Raw genomic sequence first — 19,404 nt, forward strand, 5'->3', positions numbered from 1 at the left:
TCCAGCCTGGGCGACAGAGCGAGACTCTGTCTCAAAAAAAAAAAAAAAAGTTTTGGTGAATAATCTTTGGGATGTGTACAGAGGATGGACTAAACTGTAGGCACCTTTATTCAGTATACACAAATGATTGAAAATGATGGGGACACAAGTCTATAAAAGGTTAAATCAAGGTACCCTGCAAAATACACTGCTGTTACATCCCCAAATCGCTACTGATATGGAGCTTGAATCTTCTTTTTTATCTGTGATTCCTCGCATTGACAGTGATAATATAAATTTAATTCCAAACTTTGGTGGTTTAGTACATTCATAAAATTATACAAAAAGTATAGCTCCTTAAAGATTTTCTTGTTTTACTACAGAGTCTCATTGATCTTAACAGTACTGCACATGAAGAAACTAAAACTGGCCTATCAGATATGGAAGAAATAAAACCACAGACAAAAAAGAAGACATACATTTCTTGTCCTCTAAGAGGAGCATTGAATGTAATTATTACAAATGGTATGTGAAACAACAAAATGTAAATGAAGAGAAAATGATAAATATGTTTGATAAATATTAAAACACAAGACAACAAAGACACTACTTAATCGATATACTCTAGATCAGATGATCAGCTCTGTTACAAGCAATATGTGAACAAAGAGGAAATATTTTCTTGAATCTTTCAAAGACAAAAACAAACACAGAATATTGCCTAGGAAGTATATGTTTTAATATTTGTCATACTTTTTTATGTTAAATTTTTGGGATTAGAAACATCATTGATTAAAGGGTTTTATTTAAAACCTACTTTGACATTTACTTTTAAGTTAGCTAGAAAAAACATTATAATTTTGGAAATATTATGTTTTTTATTAAAATTGGGCCCTAAGTTTTAAAACAACTGCAACCTTGCAAAAAGTTGTGTAATAATTGCTTTCCCACTACAGTTTTAAAGCATATTGTTGTTGTCAGCAAATACTTACGAAGAGATATTCTTGTGTTTTTTTTTTCTAAATATTCTGTTTGATTAAACCTATGAGAGAAAGATATTTTGGCTTCAAGAAGTATACAGAATTTTGTTCTCTATAGAGAACAAAAAATTGATTAAAAATGATGAAGCACAAGTAATTGAAGTTTTAAACTTTTATTTTCTTATTTGCTGATTGCTAACTTTAAACTTTTGAAGCAAATTTTATTCATTGATTTTTTTCATTAGTAAAGGTTGCTTTTTAATTTTTATCTATATATTGATGGCCTTGAATCAAAGTTTCTGTGAACTTGAATAGTCCTCATCGCCAGTGTAAGTGATTGAACTCCTTTGTAAATACACATGTTCCCATGACCTGGTCTATTTAGTAGGCAATTTCTACACAGCAGTTACTAGGAGTAGGGCCAGGACCTGTGGAAGAGAAGGAAATGTATTAGTTACCAAACATTATTCACTGATTGTGGATTACAGTTTGCTCAGGAGCTAGTAGAGGAGTTCTAGAACATCAGAACTGAAACTTTAGGTTTAGATATAACTCATTTCCCCCTTTGTTTTCTTTCATTTTTGATTTTGTAGTTTTGGAGACATTTATAGGAAAAGGAGATTTTCTTTGTTTCTATTTAGGGGTGCATATTCTTGCAGTCTCTTTTTTGAAGTCAGTCTCTCTCTGTCTCTCTCTCTCAACCCACTCCCTACATTCACACTGTATCCTTTATACACAAAGTATAGAATCTCAACCTCTGGGTATGCTTAGAACATGTTACTGCTAGGAATCCCACTCTGCCGCGTATGCTTAGAACATGTCACTGCTAGGAATCCCACTCTGCCGCGTATGCTTAGAACATGTCACTGCTAGGAATCCCACTCGGCCGCATCATGGAATAAGTAATGTACAACCATGTGTAAGTAGAATGAAACAACAAAATAATTTCTTAAAACTGCATAGAGTTTGGATAATAAAAGGAAATAGAACAACATGTTTTCTGTAAATAATAGTTAATTCACCAATACCACAATGCATACAAGTTAAATTTAAATAAGAAATCTAAACTCTCAAACGCACACAGAAATCAGTCTAATCACACTGAATCATACTGTTTACATACCTTATTTGGAGAATGGCTTGCTTCATCCCAAATAAATGGATAGTCTAGGACAGTAGATTTAGAGCTTAAGTTATTATTCCTTTTGTTTCTTTTCAACCTACTTTTAACAAAATGCTAATGTATTTTATGAAGCTTTTTTTCTTTAAATAAATTAAAAGTTTTCTTATATGTCCAACTATGATTTTAAGTAATCTTGGGGACAGAACTTCTCCATTAAAATTTTATTATCAGTTTTATGAAGTTAGCAGTCTTGGAAGTTTAAGGTTCAAAATAATATCCCAGAAACTTCCAGTTTCCAGTTCTACATGTAAGGAGATTAGAAGTCATCACTGTGTCCTAAAACAAATAAAAGCTGAAGAAACTGAAAATGAGCAACTCTTCTTAAATCCATCAGAGAAGTGAGTCACAGGGCAAACTGCTGCCCAAAAAATAAGAGTGATTAGACTGACAGATTCAGAGAATCATAACTTACAGGAATGAAAACCTCTTTGGGAACCAGGATCAGGGTACAAAAACCTGAATTGTAATTTAAAACTTGGCTGAAGCTCTGTGTGAAAAGTCAAGAGTTAAAAACTCCAGGAGGGCCCCAGTTATGGGATGGGGGAGGCCCACACTTTTTTAAGTTTTACCTTCTGCAACCAACCAGCAGGGGGAGAGGGAAAGTATCAAGGAAGAGAGAGGGTAACCATTGTGAAATATACCACAAGAAGCATTCTGTTCTTCTTACAAAGTCTGCCCCCTGCATCCCCCCGAAAAAAAGGCTGGGTGCAGTGGCTCACTCCTATAATCCCGGCACTTTGGGAGGCCGAGGTGGGCAGATCACGAGGTCAGGAGATCGAGACCATCCTGGCTAACATGGTGAAACCCGGTCTCTACTAAAAATACAAAAATTAGCTGGGCATGGTGGCGGATGTCTGTAGTCCCAGCTACTAGGGAGGCTGAGGCAGGAGAATGGTGTGAACCCAGGAGGAGGAGCTTGCAATGACCACTGCACTCCAGCCTGGGCGACAGAGTGAGACTCCATCTCAAAAAAAAAAAAAAAAAAATTTTATCAGAGCCTAACCTATACATGTTTTATCAGAGCCTAACCAACTTAGATCTGATGGATATAAGAAGAGTTGTTGATTTTCAGTTTCTTCAGCTTTTATTTGTTTTAGGACAGAGTGATGACTTCTAATATCCTTACATGTAGAACTGGAAACTGGAAGTCTCTGGGATGTTATTCTTGAACTAAACTTGCAAGACTGCTAACTTCATAAAAACTGATAGTAAGATTTTAATGGATAAGTTCTGTTCCCAACTCTAGTCAGCCTCCTCTAGCCTTCCACATAGTTGAAGGGAAATATCGAACTCTGGCCCCCTCTAATCATCCTGCACCAACTAAGGGAGTGGAAAAAAACTGAAAAGCATTTTTGACATTCACAGCTCAGAGGCACAGGCCTACTAAAAGACTGAGATCTAGTGATAGAACTATAGAATGTCCCCTCCCCCCACTGCAAACACACACACCTTATCACCACATTACTAAAGTCTTACTTACCACAGGTCCTTTTATTCAGTACATCATGTTCATCTTTCAACTAAAATTTACAAGGTGTATTAAAAGGCAAAAAAAAAAACACAGTTTAAAGAAATGGAGCAAACGTCAGAACCAGACTCATATATGGAAGGTATGTTGGAATTATCAGACCGTGAATTTAAAACAATTATGTTAAATATGCTAACATCTCTAATGGAAAAAAATAGAAAACATGTAAGAACAGATGAGTATTATACATAGGATAAAAATTGTAAGAAAGAAATGCCAGATATCAAAAACACTGTAACAAATAAAGAATGCCTTTGATGGGCTTATTAGTAGGCTAGACAAAACTGAGAAAGTATCTCCAGGCTTGAGAATATGCCAGTAGAAACTTCTAAAACTGAAAAAGCAAAAAGAAAAAAATACTGAACAACAATGGAACAGAATATCCAAGAACTGTGGGGTCACTACAAAAGGTGTAGCATACATGAAATGGGAATACCAAAAGGAAAAGGAAGACAGGAACAGAAGACATATTTGAAGACATAATGACTAGGAATTTCCACAAATGAATGTCAAGCACCAAGTCACAGATTCTGGAAGCCCAGAGAAGACCAAACAGGGTAAATGTTCAAACAAACTACACCTAGGCATATCATATTCAAACTTCAGAAAAATCAAAGATAAAGAAAAAAGTATTGAAAGAAGACAGAGGAAAAACGACCTATAAAGGAGCAAAGGTAAGAATTACATGCAACTGCTCATCGGAAACCATGGAAGCAAGAATAGAGTGGCATGAAATACTTAAAATGTTGAGAGAGAGAAAAAACAAAAGCAAAAAACACCAGCCTTAGAATTCTGTATCCTGTGAAACCATCCTTGAAAAGTGAAGGAGAAATAAAGACTTTCACAGATAAACAAAAATTGAAGAACTTTTGTGCCAGTTGACTTGGCTTGCAAGAGATGTTAAAAGATGGTCTTCAGAGAGAAGGAAAATGATATAGGTCAGAAACTCACATCTATGTAAAAAAGGAAGAATATTTGAAAGGAAATACACAAGGGTAAAATCTTTTTTAAATTCTTAATTTATCTAATAGATAACAATTTGTTCAAATTAATAATAGCAATAATGTATTTATGACTATAGCTTATGTGTAAAGGAAATGAATGAGAGTAATAATACAAGAAATGGGAGGGAGGAATTAGAAATATTATTATAAAGTGTTTGCTCTACATATAAAGCCATATAGTATTATTTGAAAATGGACTTTGACTGGGCACAGTGGCTCACACCTGTAATCCCAGCACTTTGGGAGGTTGAGGTGGACAGATCACTTGAGGTCAGGAGTTCGAGACCAGCCTGGCCAACATGATGAAACCTGTCTCTACTAAAAATACAAAAAATTAGCCAGCATGGTGGCAGACACCTGTAATCCCAGCTACTCAAGAAACTGAGGCAGGAGAATCATTTGAACTCAGGAGATGGAGGTTGCAGTGAGCCGAGATTGCACCACTGCACTCCAGCACTCCAGCCTAGGCAAAAGAAGGAAGAAAAGAAAAGAAAAGAAAGTAGATTTGTATTACTTGTAAATGCATGTTGTAAACTCTCAGGCAACCATTACAAAAATTTATAAAGAAGTATAATTGATATGCTAACAGAAAATTGAATCATATAAAATGCTCAATTAAAACCACAAAAGGCAGGAAAAGAATGGAAGACAAAAGTAGCAACAAAGAATAAGAGCAATGAATAGCAAACAGGAACAAGCATGATTGATATTAACCCATATATATCAATAATCACTTTAAATGTCAATGGTCTAAATACACTAGGTAAAATACAGAGATTGCTAGAGTGGGTCAAAAATAAGACCCAAATATGTGTTTTTTACAAGATACATATTGATGACAGAAAGAGATGGAGAATCCATTCTAACACTAATAAAAGAAAGATAAATTAGCTATATTAATTTCAGACAGCAGACTTCTAACAATGAGTGTTATCAGGAATAAAGTGGAGCATTACATAATAATAAAAGGGTTACTTATTCAAAAAGACATGGCAATCCTTAATGTATTTGTGCCTAACAAAAGAACATTAAAATACATGAGTCAAGCCAGGCTCATTGGTATGCATCTGTAGTCCCAACTACTCTGGAGACTGAATAAGACGATTGCTTAAGCCCAGGAGGCCAGCCTGGGAAACATAGACCCTTTTTCTTAAAAAAAGAACACACGAGTCAAAAACTGATAAAACTATAAGGAGAAAGAGATAAATTTCATTTTTCTAGTTGGAACTTCATTTTCTAGTTGGAACCATCTATCCAAAATGGACAGAGACAGCAGGCAAAAATTCAGTAAAGACACAGTTGAACTCAACAGCATCATCAGTCAACTGGATATAATTGACATTTGTAGACTACTTCATCCCAAAAGGGCAAAATACAAATTCTGCTCCAGCTAATACGGAACATTCACGAAGATAGACTATATCCTGAGCCATAAAACACACTTTAATAAATTTAGAAGGATGCAATCTATGCTCTCAGACCACAGTGGATTTTAACTAAGAAATCAGTAACAGAAAAACAGCTTTAACATCCCAAAATACTTAAAGATTAAACAACACACTTCAAAATAACACCGAATCGAAGAAGAACTCTCAAGAGAAATATAAAAATATTTTGAACAGCCAGACATGTTGGCTCACACCTGTAATCCCAGTACTTTGAGAGGCCGAGGCAGGCAGATTGCTTGAGCTCAGGAGTTTGAGACCAGCCTAGGCAACATGATGAAGCCCTGTCTCTACAAAGAAATACAAAAATTAGCTGAGTGTGGTGATGCATGCCTGTAGTCTCAGCTACTTGGGAGGCTGAGGTGGGAATATTGCTTACCCCAGGAGGCAGAGGCTATAGTGAGCCAATATCACACTACTATATTTCAGTGTGGGTGATAGAGTGAGACTCTGTCTCAATAAAATAAAATAAAATAATAAAAAACACAAATACTTTGAACAAAACGAAACTACTACTTATCAAAATTTATGGGATGCAGCAAAAGCAATGCATAGAAGGAAATGTATAGTATTGATAATATTTCTTAACAGAAAAAAAGAAAGATCTAAGATGAATAAATTAAGTTTCCACCTCAGGAAGCTAGAAAAAAAATAGCTAATTGAATTCAAAGTAAGCAGAAGAAAATAAGTAATATAATTTGGAGTAGATATCAATACAATTAAAAACAGAAAATCAATAAATTCAATGAAACAAAAACCTGGTTCTTTGAAATGATCAACATAATTGATAAGCCTTTAGCCAAACTAAGAAAAAAATGTGAGAAGACACACATGCCTTATATCAGAAATAAAAGAGAAGACATTGCTACAGATCCCATGGGCATTAAAAGGTTAATAAAGGAATACTATGAACAACTTTATGCCCACAAATTCAATAACCTAGATAAAAAGGACCAATTCCTTGAAAGACACTATCTACCAAAACTCACAAGAAGAAATGGATCATATGAATAGGCCTATAACTATTAAAGAAATTGAATCAATGTTTCTTTCCAAAATAGAAAGTACCAGGCCCAGGTGGATTCACTGATGAATTCTATGAAACATTTAAGGATGAAATTATACAATTTTCTCAGCTATTTCTAGAAGACATAAGCAGAAGGAATACTTTCCAATTTATTCTATAAGATTTATTCTAATATCAAAAACTGGCAAAAAACATTTTAGAACCATTATCTACAGACCAATATCTCTCATACACATAGATGCAAAAATTCTTAACAAAATATTAACAAATTGAATTAAACAGCATATAAAAAGGATACACCATGACCATCACCAAGTGGGATTTATCCCAAATATACAAGATTAGTTCATCATTCAAAAATCAAGTAAAGTAATCCATCACATCAACAGGTTAAGAAAGAAAAATCACATGATCATATCAGTAGATGCAGAAAGGTATCTGACAAAATCCAATGCCCAGTCATAATTTTAAAAAAATATGTATATATACACACACATATATATATGGGTGTGTGTGTGTGTGTATGTGTGTGTGTGTGTGTGTGTATATATATATATATATATATCAGCAAGCTCGAATAGAATGGAAACTTCCTCAACTGGATAAAAACTATCTACTAAAATCCTACAGCTAACATTGTACTTATTGGTGAAAAACTAGAAGCTTTTCTTCTAAGATCAGTAACAAGGTAAGGATGCCTCTTCTTGCCACTTCTTTTCAACATTGTACTAGAAGTCCAACTAATGAATTATGACAAGGAAAGTAAATAAAAGGTATACAGGTTAGGAAAGAAGAAATACATTTGTCTTTATTTACAGATCAGATGATTGTATAGGTAAAAATTCTAAAAGAATCATGTAAAAAAGAACTCCTGGAACAACTACTAAGTGAGTAAGTAGGCAGGATACAAGATTAATATACAAAAGTCAATTGTTTTCCTATGTGCCACAGTGAACAAATGGAATTTGAAATTAAAAACAGCACCATTTACATTAGCACCACAAAATTAACATCTTAGATATGTCTAACAAAAATATATACAAGATCTATTTGAGTAATAACTGTAAAATTCTGATGAAATAAATAAAAGAACTAAATAAATTGAGAAATATTTTATGTTCATGAAAGACTAGTATTGTCAGATGTCAGTTCTTCCTAACTTGATTCAATGCAATCCCAATCAAAATTCCTGAAAGTTATTTTGTGGATATGAACAAATTTATGTTAAAATTTGTTTGGGCAGGCAAAAGACCCAGAAAAGCCAACTCGACACTGAAAGAGAGAAACAAGATCAGAGAACTGACATTACCCAACTTCAAGACTTAGTATAAAGCTACAATGATCAGGACAATGGGGTATTGGTAAAAGACTAGACAAAGAGACCAATCAAACAGAATAGAGTCCAGAAATAGACCCACAAAAATATTGTCAACTGATCTTTGACAAAGGAATAAAAGCAATACAATGGAGCAAACATAATCTTTTCAACTAAACGTGATGCCAAAACATATGGACATCCACATGCATGCAAAAAAAAAAAAAAAAAAGGAATCTATACATAGACCTTAAAACTTTACACAAAATTACCTCAAAATTTATCATAGACTTGAATGTAAAACATAGAACTGTAAATGTAGATGGTAACGTAGAAAATCTAGATGACCTTAGGTATGGTAAGGAGTTTTAGATATAACATCAAAGGTACACTCCATGAAAGAAATAATAGATAAACTTGATTTCCTTAACATTAAAATCTATGTTCTTCCATGCTGTTCCCGTCTGTAAAAGAGAAGGGAAAAAAATCTGTGCTCTGTGGAACACACGTTCAAGAGAATGAAAAGACAAGCAACAGATTGGAAGAAAATATTTGCAAAGGGACATATTTGATAAACTACTCTAAAAAATAAAGCCTATTAAAAATATAATAATATCCCCATTCCTTCTGGGTTATAGTCAGTAGAGAACAGACACTAAGTAGCCAAGTGGGGGTGAACATAGTTTCATTAGTGGAGGGCCAGTACTTCCACCAACGAAAGACCTCCTTGGAAAACTGGAGTAAAGATAAGGCTTCTCCATAGATCATGTCTCTTCCTGTCTGGCAAGTTGATCCTTCAGAGCAGACTTTGAGTACCCAGTTAACTAGGAGGATGGACTTGCCTCAAAAACACTATCATGAGCAGACTGGAGTTCACTAGAGGGTGGAGAAGAGAAATGGACTGCTAGCCCTGCCTTTTAGTGGGGTCCTGATCCACGTGTGTTTACCACTGAGAATAACAAAGGAAAAGCAATGCAAAACGGAGACAGGAATGTATTTCTCACTTTTGAGGCAAAAGAATCCTACTGGTTCTAGGATATGGCTCAATAACTATGAGGTTCTCACCAATCAGGTTAACTACTTACTATTCCAATATTGGCAAAGAGCAAATAGGAAATGAAAAGAATTGAAAACTTTTGTCTCTAACGTCAATGAACTTCAGGAGGGTTTTCACCTACAGTTTCACATTATAATGCTTTTTTATTCCCCAAGAAGTCATGCATTCAATTAAGTATGTTTGCTTAGTGTTTTTTACCCTGTCATAAGTAGAACTATTTATGCAATTGCTCTCTGTAACACCTTTCACAGCATCATATTTAAAAAGCTTTTAATAATGAGTATAACCGTGTACTGTAAATTAAGAAACCAGAAAGCTAACCATATCAATAAATACTAGAGAGCAAATAAAAAGTTTTACAGCATTTATTTTAGAAAAGTTTTGTAGTATTATCCTAAAGATAAGAATATGTTTTAAAAAATTTGTAACTTCTCATAGACTATGTTTTTTAAAAACTCTAGCAGTCCCATATTAATTGCTTAGCCATATACTGCACCCAGCTGGGGCTCTGAGAATGGCACATTGAAAAGAATTATTAGGGACAACAAATTTTTCTGGTTGTTAGAAAAAAATTGTATTAGTGTTCTAAAAGTTCATAATTAAAGTATTCCCAAAAAAGTTCTCAACATTGGTGTTTAGGTGCTCTCCTGAACTAACATTAATACATCAAAATGTCATTTACTCAGCAAACATTTATTGAATACCTATATGGTTCTGTTTGCCGGAGAGCTAAAACAAAATATCTACCCTCAACTACAAGCATAATAATAAATTCTTTAACCAGAATCCTGTTTGTAATGCTCTTGTTAAGATTCCTCACACTCAGTGTAGTCAAAAGTATCTTCACCTTCTCACTAGAAAACTCTGCTCCTTCTATTTTTCTTTCTTTTTTTTTTTAAGTTATAATACTGTCTCAGTTATACAGCCTAGAGGGCTCATAAACATCTTTGACTTGGCTTTTTTTCCTCATGCTATCACTCATTTTGTTTATAAGCCCTATCAATTCCACTTCCATAACATTTCCATTTGTCTCTCTTTTTTTTTTCCTTTTTTTGGAGGCAGGCTCTCACTCTGTTGCCCGGGCTGCAGTACAGTGGCACCATCACAACTCACTGCAACCTTGACTTGCTGGGCTCAAGCAATCCTTCTGCCTCAGCCTACTGAGTAGTTGGGACTGCAGGCACATGTCACCATACCTGGATAATTTTTTAAATTTTTTGTAGAGACAGCATCGCCCTAAGTTTCCCAGGCTGATCTTCAACTTCCGGGCTCAAGCCATCTTCCAGCCTTGGCCTCCCAAAGTTCTGGAATTACAGACAATAAGCCATTGCACCCAGCCCATAACATTTCTTATGTTTACTTTACTCCTAAAATTTAGCAAAGCATTCAAGACACTTCATGTTTCAATTATGAATTTTCTTTCCACTCTCACCTGCCAAAATATCTCACTTCATCCGGACAAATTTACTTACCTCTCAGTGTGCTCTTGACTTCACGTTGCTATATCCGTGTCCATCCTATCCCTTAACTTAGCATGTCCTTATTCTTTGCCTATTGACATTTCATCTTTCAAGAACCTATGATTTTTTTTCCAGATTTTCCAGTTTTACTTTGCCACTTATGCCGTTTTAATTTGTACAACATTTCTGCCTTTTTTATTAAATTAATTGTAAGTTCCTTCAAATCAGGGATTAGCTCTTTATGATTGGGACCTACCCTCGCATATAAATAGTCATTCAGAAACCATGTATTAAATTATCTAATGTAATATAAATTAGTTATTGCTTCAAATGAGATGTCATGAAAACTATTGATGACTGTTAAGAAATGATAATATCTTTGAATTTCAGGAGAGACTTAATTTCTTTATTTTAAAGTAGAAGTTCAAAGTAAATCAATACTGATATCTACATTCAAGACCTAGAATATTATATTGGCTAGTAAATATTATCCTTCATCTCTGGAGTATGAAAAGGACCATATAACTGGTGAAATTGCTAGTTTTTTTTAAATCTAAGTGTATTAACCAAATCCAGTGAACATTTCTGTCTGCATCTTATTCAAGATCTTTGCAGCTTTTCACACCAATGACCACTCTCTTATTGAAACACTGTCTTTTTTTTCTAATTCTGAGGCACCACTTAACTGATTTTCCTCTTCCCTCACTGCTTCTTCCTTTCTTGTCTTCCATATTCCATTCTTCTTTTCCTAACTTCTAAATACCACTCAGGACTTAGACCTGGGCCTTTTCCTCTTTTCCTTTTATATGGTTTGTCTATGTGGTCTTATCAACGTCCAAGATATCATATTAATGCGTGCGACCTTCTAATTTAAACATTACCTGGCCAGGCGCGATAGTTGACTCCTATAATCCCAACACTTTGGGAGGCTGAGGCGAGCAGATCTCCTGAGGTTGGGAGTTCAAACTAGCCTGGCCAATATGGTGAAACCCCATCTCTACTAAAAAATACAAAAATTAGCCAGTCATGGTGGCATGCGCCTGTAGTCCCAGATACTCAAGAGGCTGAAGCAGGAGAATCTCTTGAGCCCGGGGAGCGAAGGTTGCAGTGAGCTGAGATTGTGAGATTGCGCCACTGCACTCTAGCCTGAAAAAAACACACACACACACACACACACTATATATATATATATATTCTAGTCTTAAATTCTAGTTTTATATATATATTATATTTATAGGCCAATATGGTGAAACCCCATCTCTACTAAAAAATACAAAAATTAGCCAGTCATGGTGGCATGCGCCTGTAGTCCCAGATACTCAAGAGGCTGAAGCAGGAGAATCTCTTGAGCCCGGGGAGCGAAGGTTGCAGTGAGCTGAGATTGTGAGATTGCGCCACTGCACTCTAGCCTGAAAAAAACACACACACACACACACACACTATATATATATATATATATTCTAGTCTTAAATTCTAGTTTTTATATATATATTATATTTATATATATATAAAATCATTATGGATATAGTTCCTGTGTACTATTTTCCAACATCATTCCCCTCCTTTTCCTGGAGGCACCAACTGTACAGATAAAAGCAGAAATTAATGTCGGTAGCAGTGTGTTCATCATGTGTCTATGCGTTCATGACAAAGGAAGTTTAAAAACTGAGTTCCCAGCTTCTACATTGGGAAAGTAAAATTAATAATATTAGAAATTCTCCAAACATGGGGTGACTTATTAAAACCTGCTCAGGCCAGGTGCCGTGGCTGATCCCTGTAATCCCAACACTTTGGGACACCAAGGTGGAAGAATCATTTGAAGCCAAGAGTTTGAGGCCAGCCTAGGCAACATAGTGAGACTTCGTCTCTACAAAATAAAAACTTTTTAAAATTAGCTAGGCACTGTGGTGCGTGCCTATAGTCCCAGCTACTCAGGAGGCTAAGGCAGAGGGTCCCTGGAGCCCAGGAGTTCAAGGATGCTGTGAGCTATATGATCGTGCCACTATTCCAACCCAGGCAACAGGGCAAGACCCTGTCTCTTTAAAAATAGTAAAATAAAATAAAAGCTGCTTGGGCAAACTGTTAAATGTTTGCTTCTATTCCTGAGATACCCAGTTGGTCAAGAATTTTTTTAGAATACATGACTAGATTTGCTATTATTTTAATTTAGATGTCTGTATCTAAGCTTAGTTTGGCCTCCAATTTTCTTGGATTATAATGATCTTAAATATTTATATTGCATTTATGTTAGCTTCACAAAATGAATTGAAGGTGTTGCCTCTTTTCAATTCTCTGAAATTATTTTATACGAGAGTACTTATTTGTATGTTCTTTGAATGTCTGGTAGAACTTTCATATTAAAGTATCTCATACTAGTGGGTATTTTCTATGAGAAAGTATTTACTGATTTAACTTTTAAAAATAGATATAGGAATATTTAGGTGTCCCATTTCTTCTTGACTAAGTGTTTATAAATTATAGTAGCCAAGGAAGTTGTTCATTTCACTTACGTTTTTAGACTGTTGTCATATATACATCTATAGTATTCACTTTATTATTTTTTCACTCATATTTTATGTTATACCTCATTTTTTATTCCTAATATTGCTTATTTATGCCTTCTCTTTTTAATTAATCAATCTTACCAGAAGTGTGCCTATTTTATTATTCTTTTCAAAGAATCAGCATTTGGTTTTGTGAATCTTGCCTATTGTTTCTTTGTTTTATAGTTTATTAATGTCTATTTCTGCTTTTAGCCTTATTTCCTTTAATTTATTTCATTTAGGTTTACTCTGATTTTTTTTTAGACAGAGTCTTGCTCTGTTGCCCAGGCTGGAATGCAGTGGCCCCATCTCGGCTCACTGCAACCTCTGCCTCCCGGGCTCAAGCAATTCTTCTGCCTCAGCCTCCTGAGTAGCTGGGATTACAGGCACCCGCCACCACACCCAGTTAATTTTTGTATTTTCAGTGGAGACAGGGTTTTCACCATGTTGTCCAAGCTGGTCTTGAACTCCGGACCTCAGGTAATCCGCCCACCTTGGCCTCCCAAAGTGCTGAGATTACAGGCCTGAGCCACCATGCCCAGTCTGTTTTTCTCTTTCTAAACTTCCTAAGGTGAACACTTATCTAATTTTCAGCCTATTTTTCAATGTAAACATTAAAGATAGAAATTACCCTTTCAGTACTGCCTCAGCTCTATCTCACAAGTTTTGTTATGTAGTATTTCACTCCCAAATATTTTCTGATTTTGTTTTCATGTCTTCTTTGACTCAAAAATTATTTAAAGGTATGCCTTTAGTTTGAAAATGAAAGAAATTTACATTTTTTTCTAGCATAAATTGCATTTTGGTTACAGAGTATAAGCCGCATGTTATGTTTGTTTATTTGTTGTGATTTGATTCGTAGGCTAGTATAGGTTCAGTTCTCCTAAGCAGGCTTTAAAGTATATATATTCTCTAATTTGAGGGTACAGAAGTCTATATATTTCCTTTAAATTAAGCTTTTTTAATACAGTTGTTAAAATCTGAGATAGTCTTACTACTTTTTGATTATCATTGACTCAGAGGTTTAGTTTCTTCAAGGTTGAGGATTTAGCCATTTTTCTTTGTAATTCTGTCAATTTATGCTTCATACATTTTAAGGTTGAATTGTTACATGCATACATGTCTTTATGTAATGACTCTTATTCCTCAGAATGTTTTTTGTCTTCAATTCTAGTTTTTGATATGAAAATAGCTATATCAGCCATATATTGATTAATATTTGTTTTATTTATCATTTACTCTTCTCATGCCTTCAGAATTTGGTGTCTTCATGTTTTTAACTATTACAGGTTATACCTGGATTTTCATGTTTTTAATCCAGTTTTCAAGTGTATGTCTTTAACTAATTTAGACCATGTAAGTTTATTGTGTTTATTGATAAATTTATATTTACTTCTGTCATCATATTTTGTGCTTTCTCTTAACCATATTGTTTCTCTAATTCTTTTCCCCAATGCATTCTATTAGATTGATCAAGGTTTTTCCCCTCTATTTGTTTAAAAGTTGTATGTTCTAGTTCTATTCTATTCATGATTACCCTTGAAATTTAAAATGTGTACTTGAATTAACAAGTAATAAAAAACCTAATTTTAAAATTAAAATCTTTAGTTTCCTCTAGAAAGATTCTTTAATTTTGATCACCCTCATTCGTCTCCAACTTATTGTTTTCCAGTAGTTTTCTTCCAATTTATATTTTATCAGCTTTTTTGAGGTATAATGTACAGACCACAAAATTTATTTATTTTAAATGCACATTTTGATGAGTTTTGGTAAATTTATACAGTTGTACAACAATTACAAAACTTCAGTTTGTGAATACTTACATAATCTCAAAAAATTTCCTCATGCTTATTTGAATTAAATCCTCACTCCTACCTCCCCAAGTCCCAAGTAACAAATGATCTGCTTTCTTTATAGTTTTGCCTTCCGTGAAAAGTTACATAGATTGGCCGGGCACGGTGGCTCATGCCTGTAATCCGAGCACTTTAGGAGGCCGAGGCGAGCAGATCACTTGAGCCCAGGAGTTCGAGACTAACCTAGGCAACATGGTGAAACCCCATCTCTACTAATAATGCAAAAATTAGCTGGGCGTGATGGTGCACCTATAGTTTGAGCTACTCGAAGGCTTAAGTGGGAGGATGGCCTGAGCCCAGGAGGTGGAGGTTGCAGTGAGCCAAGATCGTGCCACTGCACTCCAGCCTGGGTAACAGAGCCAGACGCTGTCTCAAAAAAAAAAAAAAAAAAAAAAAAAAAGTTAAATAGATTAACTTACAATATGTTGTCTTATGTACCTGACTTTAAGTTAGCAGTATGTTTTGGAGTTCTAAAGAAACTGTTGAGTGTATGTGTGGGCAATCCATACATTTTATGATCATGACCCACACTTTGGTTATCCATTCACCAGTTGATGTAAATTTGCACTGTTTCCAGTTTGGAGTTATTCTACACAATGCTGCTATCAACATTTGGATAGACATGTTTTTACTTCCTTTGGAAAGAGAATTGATGGGATTGTATTGTATAAGTATGTTTAATTTTTTTGTTGTTGTTGTTAAGAAATGAGGTCTCACTATGTTATCCAGGCTGAACTTTAACTCATAGGTTCAAGCAATTCTCCCACCTCAGCCTCTGGGTAGCTGGGCCTACAGGCACTCAGCACTATGCCCAGCTAAATTTTTAATGATACTGCCAATTTATTTTCCAAAGTGACTGTACTGTTTTATGTTCCTAGCAGTAATGTGTAGTGATTCTGGTTTCCTCACATCCTCATCAATACTTGGTATGATTAATCCTGTTATTTTAGCCATTCTAGTGTGTATATAGAGTTATCTCAGTTTGGTTTTAATTTGCATTTCACCTGGCTTATTTGCATTTATTCATATACCTTCTTTGATGAAGTATCTATTGAAATCTTTTGCCCATTTTAAAAATTAGGTTTTTTTAATTCTTATAAAAGTTCTTTATGTATTCTAAATGTAAGTTATGCTATTTTATTTTTGTTGTTGGTTTTTTTGGTCTTTGTTTTTGTTTTTTTTTTTTTGAGATAGGATCTCACTCTGTCACCCAGGTTGCAGTGCAGTGGCTCCATCACAGCTCATGTAGCTGACCTCCTGGGCTCACACTCAGCCTCCTAGGTAGCTAGCTCTACAGGCACCTGCCACCATGCCCAGCTAATTTTTAAATTTTTTGCAGAGACAGGATTTTGCCATGTTGTCCAAGCTGATCTCAAACTCCTGGGCTGAAGTGATCCTCATGCTTTGGCCTCCCAAAGTGCTGGGATTACAGGCATGAGCAACCACATCTGGCCTAATATAAGTTCTTTATCAGATATATATTTAGCAGTGTTTTCTCCCAGTCTATAGCTTTCCTTTTCATTTATTTTTTATTTGTTTTTTTATTATTATAATACTTTAAGTTCTAGGATACATGTGCACAATGTGCAGGTTTGTTACATATGTATACATGTGCCATGTTGGTTTGCTGCACCCATTAACTCGTTATTTACATTAGGTATATCTCCTAATGCTATCCCTCCCCTCTCCCTCACACCCCATGACAGGCCCCAGTGTGTGATGCTCCCCGCCCTGTGTCCAAGTGTTCTCATTATTCAATTCCCACCTATGAGTGAGAACATGCAGTGTTTTGTTTTCTCTCCTTGCAATAGTTTGCTCAGAATGATGGATTACAGCTTCATCCCCTACAAAGGACATGAACTCATCTTTTTATGGCTGCATAGTATTCCATGGTGTATATGTGCCACATTTTCTTAATCCAGTTTATCATTGATGAACATTTGGGTTGGTTCCAAGTCTTTGCTATTGTGAATAGTGCTGCAATAAACATACAGATACATGTGTCTTTATAGTAGCATGATTTATAATCCTTTGGGTATATACCCAGTAATGGGATCACTGGGTCAAGTGGTATTTCTAGTTCTAGATCCTTGAGGAATCGCCACACTGTCTTTCCACAATGGATGAACTAGTTTACACAACCACCAACAGTGTAAAAGCGTTCCTGTTTCTCCACATCCTCTCCAGCATCTATCTGTTGTTTCCTGACTTTTAATGATCGCCATTCTAACTGGTGTAAGATGGTATCTCTTTGTGGTTTTGATTTGCATTTCTCTAATGACTGGTGATGATGAGCATTTTTTTCATGTGTCTGTTGGCTGCATAAATGTCTTCTTTTGAGAAGTGTCTGTTCATATCCTTCACCCACTTTTTGATGGGGTTGTTTGCTTTTTCTTGTAAATTTGTTTAAGTTCTTTGTAGATTCTGGATATTAGCCCTTTGTCAGATGGGTAGATTGCAAAAATTTTCTCCCATTCTGTAGGTTGCCTGTTGTCTCTGACAGTCGTTTCTTTTGCTGTGCAGAAGCTCTTTAGTTTAAGTAGATCCCATTTGTCTATTCTGGCTTTTGTTGCCATTGCTTTTGGTGTATTAGTCCGTGAAGTCCTTGCTCATGCCTGTGTCTTGAATGGTATTGCCTAGGTTTTCTTCTAGGGTTTTTACGGTTTTAACATTTAAACCTTTAATCCATCTTGAATTAGTTTTTGTATGAAGTGTAAGGAAGGCATGCAGTTTCAGCTTTCTACATAAGGCTAGCCAATTTTCCCAGCACCATTTATTAAATAGGGAATCCTTCCCCCATTTCTTGTTTTTGTCAGGTTTGTCAAAGATCAGATGGTTGTAGATGTGTGTTGTTATTGAGGACTCTGTTCTATTCCATTGGTCTATATCTCTGCTTTGGTACTAGTACCATGCTGTTTTGGTTACTGTAGCCTTGTAGTATAGTTTGAAGTCAGGTAGTATGATGCCTCCAGCTTCTTTTTGTTTGGGATTGTCTTGGCAATGCAGGCTCTTTTTTGTTTCCATATGAACTTTAAAGTAGTTTTTTCAAATTCTGCGAAGAAAGTCATTGGTAGCTTGATTGGATGCCATTGAATCTATAAATTACCTTGGGCAGTATAGCCATTTTCACAATATTGATTCTTCCATGCTATTCCATGAGCACAGAATATTCTTCCATTAGTTTGTGTCCTCTTTTATTTCATTGAGCAGTGGTTTGTAGTTCTCCTTGAAGAAGTCCTTCACACCCCTTGTAAGTTGGATTCCTAGGTATTTTATTCTCTTTGTAGCAATTGTGAATGGGAGTTCACTCATGGTTTGGCCCTCTGTTTGTCTGTTACTGGTGTATAGGAATGCTTGTGATTTTTGCACATTGATTTTGTATACTGAGACTTTGCTGAAGTTGCTTATCAGCTTAAGGAGATTTTGGGCTAAGACGATGGGGTTTTCTAAATACACAATCATGTCATCTGCAAACAAGGACAATTTGACTTCCTCTTTTCTGAACTGAATACCCTTTATTTCTTTCTCCTGCCTGATTGCCCTGGCCAGAACTTCCAACACTGTGTTGAATAGGAGTGGCGAAAGAGGACATCCCTGTCTTGTGCCAGTTTTCAAAGAGAATGCTTCCAGGTTTCGCCCATTCAGTATGATATTGGCTGTGGGTTTGTCATAAATAGCTCTTATTATTTTGAGATACGTTCCATCAATACCTAGTTTATTGAGAGTTTTAGCATGAAGGGCTGCTGAATTTTATCAAAGGCCTTTTCTGCATCTATTGGATAATCATGTGGTTTTTGTCTTTGGTTCTGTTTATGTGATGGATTACGTTTATTGATTTGCGTTTGTTGAACCAGCCTTGCGGCCCAGGGATGAAGCCCACTTGATCGTGGTGGATAAGCTTTTTGATGTGCTGCTGGATTCGGTTTGCCAGTATTTTATTGAGGATTTTCGCATTGATGTTCATCAGGGATATTGGTCTAAAATTGTCTTTTTTGTTGTGTCTCTGCCAAGCTTTGGTATCAGGATGATG

The 19,404-nt window shown here is 35.4% G+C and overlaps 1 protein-coding gene across 1 annotated transcript in view; it reads left to right on the plus strand.

The window, feature by feature from the left end:
- Positions 1 to 19,404, plus strand: part of SLC9B1 (solute carrier family 9 member B1) — a 131,421-nt gene that overhangs the window by 37,044 nt on the left and 74,973 nt on the right. The gene's annotated exons all lie outside the window — the stretch shown is intronic.

The sequence above is a fragment of the Rhinopithecus bieti genome, unplaced genomic scaffold, assembly GCF_001698545.2.
Source record: "Rhinopithecus bieti isolate Rb0 unplaced genomic scaffold, ASM169854v2 scaffold_9690, whole genome shotgun sequence".
Lineage (NCBI taxonomy): Eukaryota > Metazoa > Chordata > Mammalia > Primates > Cercopithecidae > Rhinopithecus > Rhinopithecus bieti.